Source organism: Phyllobates terribilis, unplaced genomic scaffold, assembly GCF_046119375.1.
Source record: "Phyllobates terribilis strain yellow unplaced genomic scaffold, ASM4611937v1 Scaffold_7__3_contigs__length_470593459, whole genome shotgun sequence".
NCBI classification, from domain to species: domain Eukaryota; kingdom Metazoa; phylum Chordata; class Amphibia; order Anura; family Dendrobatidae; genus Phyllobates; species Phyllobates terribilis.
In genome coordinates this window covers 433536224-433541907 of record NW_027362767.1, presented here as the reverse complement: position 1 = coordinate 433541907, position 5684 = coordinate 433536224, and the positions used below count along the sequence as shown (strand labels likewise).

The 5684-nt window shown below is 43.3% G+C and overlaps 1 non-coding gene across 1 annotated transcript; it reads left to right on the top strand.

Moving 5' to 3' along the window:
- The first annotated feature begins 1830 nt into the window (after window positions 1–1830).
- Window positions 1831–1902, top strand: TRNAH-GUG (transfer RNA histidin (anticodon GUG)). The gene has a single exon. It is a non-coding gene; the product is annotated as a tRNA-His (tRNA).
- Window positions 1903–5684: the final 3782 nt, after the last annotated feature.

The following is a 5684-nucleotide window of genomic DNA, read 5'->3' as shown; positions in this document are numbered from 1 at the left end:
TGCACAGAGCCCAGCAAGCGCCAACGTTTATCTACAGTGGGGCGTCGCGAAGCGGTTAAGTATTGGAAGCGGGAAAAATGGGAAACTAAGTATCTGAGTGACTGATAATAGCCAAAAAGTGAAGCCCAGACAGCTGGGTCAAAACATTTCCAAAATGGCAGGTCTTGTGGGGTGTTCTCGGCATACAGCAGGTCTTGTGGGGTGTTCTCTGTATAAAGCTGGTCTTGTGGGGTGTTCAAATTATACGGAAGGTCTTGTGCGGTGTTCCCAGCATACGGTGGGTCTTGTGGGGTGTTCCCGGTATACGGAAGATCTTGTTGGGGTGTTACTGGTATATGGAGGGTCTTGTGGGGTGTTCCCGGTATACGGGGGGTCTTGTGGGGTGTTCCTGGTATATGGAGGGTCTTGTGGGGTGTTCCTGGTATACGGCGGGTCTTGTGGGGGTGTTCCCGGTATACGGCAGGTCTTGTGGGGTGTTCCTGGTATACGGTTGGTCTCGTGGGATATTCCCGGTATACGGCGGGTCTCGTGGGGAGTTCCTGGTATATGGAGGGTCTTGTGGGGTGTTCCTGGTATAGGCGGGTCTTGTGGGGGTGTTCCCGGTATACGGTGGGTCTTGTGGGGTGTTCTCGGTATACGGCGGGTCTTGTTGGGTGTTCCTGGTATACGGCAGGTCTCGTGGGGTGTTCCCGGTATACGGCGGGTCTTGTTGGGTGTTCCTGGTATACCACAGGTCTTGTGGGGTTGTTCCCAGTATACGGCGGGTCTTGTGGGTGTGTTCCCGGTATACGGCAGGTCCTGTGGGGTGTTCCTGGTATACGGCTGGTCTCGTGGGATATTCCCGGTATACGGCGGGTCTCGTGGGGAGTTCCTGGTATATGGAGGGTCTTGTGGGGTGTTCCTGGTATACGGCGGGTCTTGTGGGGGTGTTCCCGGTATACGATGGGTCTTGTGGGGTGTTCTCGGTATACGGCGGGTCTTGTTGGGTGTTCCTGGTATACGGCAGGTCTCGTGGGGTGTTCCCGGTATACGGCGGGTCTTGTTGGGTGTTCCTGGTATACCACAGGTCTTGTTGGGTGTTCCCAGTATACGGCGAGTCTTGTGGGGTTGTTCCCAGTATACAGCGGGTCTTGTGGAATGTCCCCGGTATACGGCGAGTCTTGTGGGGTTGTTCCCAGTATACGGCGAGTCTTGTGGGGTTGTTCCCAGTATACGGCGGGTCTTGTGGGGTGTTCCCAGTATGCGGCGGGTCTCGTGGGGTGTTCTCGGTATCGCCATAACCGCACTGACCTGAAGAATACAGATAACATGTTATCACACTCTGAACGCTGTAAGAAGTGATAAGAAAAATCAATAGAAGAATTGTTGTTTTTTTCCACTCCATCTCTCACTTTTTTTTTTTTAGTTTTTCAGTGCATTACATGGTATATTAAATGGTACCATTGAAAACTACAACTTGTCCGTCAAAAAAAGAAAAGTGCTCGTACGCCGGTCAACAAAAATTAATAAACTTATGGTGATTGAAAGACAAAAATCGATAAATGAGAAAAAATATATTTATTTGAAAATGTATTGCACAATTCAGGGGCCCCCCCCAAAAAAAAAAACTATTTACAATATTTCTTATTAGCCTGGACATCTTTTAAGCCTTTTCCTACATGCTGGTGTCTACACCTCTCTCATATAATACCGTACTGTATTGTGACCAGTATGTAAGTGTTGCACGTGCCGCCTCTCCTCCTGGGAGTGATCACAATTAGCTGCAATGATTTTCACACATCAAAAGATTTCTTTTAACCACATGTAAGAGAGCAAAGCTTCCCACCGCCTGCCGTGATCGTATAGTGGTTAGTACTCTGCGTTGTGGCCGCAGCAACCCCGGTTCGAATCCGGGTCACGGCAAGTTTATGTCTGGGCTTTTTTTTTTTAACTTGACAGCTTTATTTAAACCCTTCAATCCCCGGGCGATTTTTAGTTTTCTTAGTTTTCTTTTTTTCTTCCCCTTCATCCTAGAGCCATAACTTTTTTATTTTTCCATTCACATAGCCATATGAGGGCTTGTTTTTGCAGGACGAGCTGTAATTTTGAATGACACCATTCATTTTATCATGCGATTCGCTAAAAAGTGCGTTGAAATTGCAAAAAAAAAAAAAAATGCAATTCCACAATTGTTTCTTTTTTATTTACCATGTTCACTATATGGTAATACTCACTTGGCAATATGATTCTCCAAGTCAGTACGAATACGCAGACACCAAACATTTATAGTTGTGTTTTTTTATTTAAGTGGTGAAAAAAAAATTAAAATTTGTAAAAAAAAAAAAAATAAGTAAATAAATTTTTTGCTCGTGTTGCCATTTTCCAAGACCCGTAGTGTTTTCACTTTTTGGGATCTGGGGCTGTGTGAGGGCTCATTTTTTTTGAGTCCTGAGCAGATGTTTTTACTGACACCATTTTGGGTTAGATACAATGTCTTATTGCATTTTATTGCAATGTGGTGGCCAAAAAAACGTAATCCTCTTTATTCTTTTTTTTTGTTATGCCATTTACCAATCCGATTAATTTATTTTATATTTTGATAAATTAAAATTTTACGAATGAAGCGATACCAAATATGTGTATTTTTTATTTTTAATTGTTTCATTTTTAATGGGGCAAACGGGGTGTGATTTTAACTTTTTTGTGTTTCTTTTTTTCAGATGTCTAAAACCTTTTTTTTTTTTTTACTGAATTTAATAGTCCCCTTAGGGGACCTGAAGCTGCGATCGTCTGATCGCTTCTACTATACAGTGGAGGAAATAAGTATTTGATCCTTTGCTGTTTTTGTAACTTTGCCCACTGACAAAGACATGAACAGTCTATCATTTTAAGGGTAGGTTCATTTTAACATTGAGAGATAGACTATCCAAAAAAAAAAAAATCAATAAAATCACATTGTATAAATTAGATACATTTTTTTGCATTTTGCAGTGCGAAATAAGTATTTGATCCCCTACAAACCATTAAGAGTTCTCCTACAGACCAGTTAGACGCTCCTAATCAACTCATTACCTGCATTAAAGACAGCTGTCTTACATAGTCACCTGTATAAAAGACTCCTGTCCACAGACTCAATTAATCAGTCAGACTCTAACCTCTACAACATGGGCAAGACCAAAGAGCTTTCTAAGGATGTCAGGGACAAGATCATAGACCTGCACAAAGCTGGAATGGGCTACAAAACTGTCAATCGACATCGATCTGGGGCACCATGCAAAATCTCACCTCGTGGAGTATCCTTGATCATAAGGAAGGTGAGAGATCAGCCTAAAACTACACAAGTCGAACTTGTTAATAATCTCAAGGCAGCTGGGACCACAGTCACGAAGAAAACCATTGGTAACACATTATGCCTTAAAGGTTTAAAATCCGGCAGTGCCCGCAAGGTCCCCCTGCTCAAGAAGGCACATGTGCAGGCCCGTCTGAAGTTTGCCAATGAACACCTGGATGATTCTGTGAGTTATTGGGAGAAGGTGCTGTGGTCAGATGAGACAAAAGTTGAGCTTTTGGCATTAACTCAATTCGCCGTGTTTGGAGGAAGAAGAAGGATGAGTGCAACCCTAAGAACATCGTCCCAACTGTGAATCATGGTGGGGGAAACATTATACTTTTGGGGTACTTTTCTGCAAAGGGGACATGAAGACTGCACCGTACTGAAGGGAAGATGGATGGGGTCATGTATTGTGAGATTTTGGCCAACAACCTCCTTCCCTCAGTAACAGCATTGTAAATGGGTCGTGGCTGGGTATTCCAGCAACACAATGACCCAAAACATACAGCCAAGGCAACAAAGGAGTGGCTCAAAAAGAAGCACAGTAAGGTCATGGAGTGGCCTAGCCTGTCTCCAGACCTTAATCCCATAGAAAACTTATGGAGGGTGTTGAAGCTCTGAGTTGCCAAGCAACGGCCTCAAAATCTGAGTGATTTAGAGATGATCTGCAAAGAGGAGTGGACCAAAACTCCTCCTGACATGTGCACAACCCTCATCATCAACTACAAACAACGTCTGACTGCTGTGCTTGCCAACAAGGGTTTTGCCACCAAGTATTAAGTGTTGTTTGCCAGAGGGATCAAATACTTATTTCTCACTTCAAAATGCAAATAAATGTATATAATTTATACAATATGATTTTCTTGATTTTTTGGGGGGATATTCTATCTCTCAATGTTAAAATTAACCTACCCTTAAAATTATAGACTGTTCATGTCTGTGTCAGTGGGCAAACTTACAAAACAGCAAGGGATGAAATACTTATTTCCCCCACTGTACATAGCAGTGCTGGATGAAAAAATCATGATCTCCTATGAACGCCGGCTACGGGCCGACGTTCACAGGAGGATTGTAATTACAGCCACAGGGGACATCAGCAAACTCCCAGCTGTCATGGCAACCCATCGGCACCCCGCTATCACATCACAGGTGCTCCGATGGGCGGGTGGAATGAGGCGCCTAAGCTCTGTATTGATTTCTGAGATAGGATATGACAGTTGGTGCTCATAAAGTACTATGGAGATGGAGAACCTGGAAGCTGCACAGACATTCTGCTGCGAGTTCTCCTGAAATGATTGTTACACTTTAAAAGAATGTTTGCATTTCTGGATTATATAACATTGTTTTCAATGTTTATATGAATATATAATAGTTATTTAAAACCTGTTTCACACCACTTGATGTGTCCAAAATTTATGGGAAAAGGGTTGTCAGGGGTCCTCCAAAGATTAGTAAAGAGATTAAAGGTTATCTAGCAATGTCCAGAGCCGATCACTTCTGCATCGTTGCGATGATGTTACCACCGTCACGCCTGCAGAGACACAAACACGATCGCTATATATTGTGCAGGGGTCGTAAACGCCATCGGCATCGCTCACTTTCGATGTGGAAGAGAGCAGCTCTGGGTGTCATCGGATAACCCCTTTAAAAAGAATTGGGCATAATCACTGATCCGTTTCATGAATGTCTGATCAATGAGGGTCTCACCTCCAGAACACTGAATGATCTGGGGTCCAATATCCCACATGGAGTGGTGGTCAAACATATGCAACCCTGCTCCACTCATTGTCTATGAGACGGTAGGAGATAGTCGAGTATAACGCGTTGCTACTCCTCTATGCAGAACCATCGCTTCATACAAATAGGAGGCCCTGTACCCCATTTCTCATTATTGGTGGGATTCCCAGCAGTCGTAGTAACGATCGTACATTTAACATCTATTATGTGCATTGATCAGTTGTTGATTTTAAGCAGCCGTCTCAGATTTAATAGAAGGTTCTGCTTTGTATCCAGGAACAGTCACTATAGCGCCACTATAGTCATTGGACTGTGCTTGGTACTGCAGTTTAGCTCCCAGCTGAATAGAGCAGAGCTGCAGTACCCTGCACAGACTATGGACAGGATCTGATCTTCTAGTTTTACACCACCAAACCTCTCTGTTCTCTATCACTGATGTATCCAGAACTGTGCGGCATCTAATCAGGCAGACAATGCTTGTGTTTTCTGGAAAACTAATGGTAAAAAGCGAATAACAGACTGTGAAAAAAAAAAATCCACACTGGATAAAAGTAAGAGGAAGAGGAACAAATAGGTAACACAAAGCAAATGATGAGAGCAGAATCGTCTCCATTGTGTTTATTATGTAAAGCTTTAT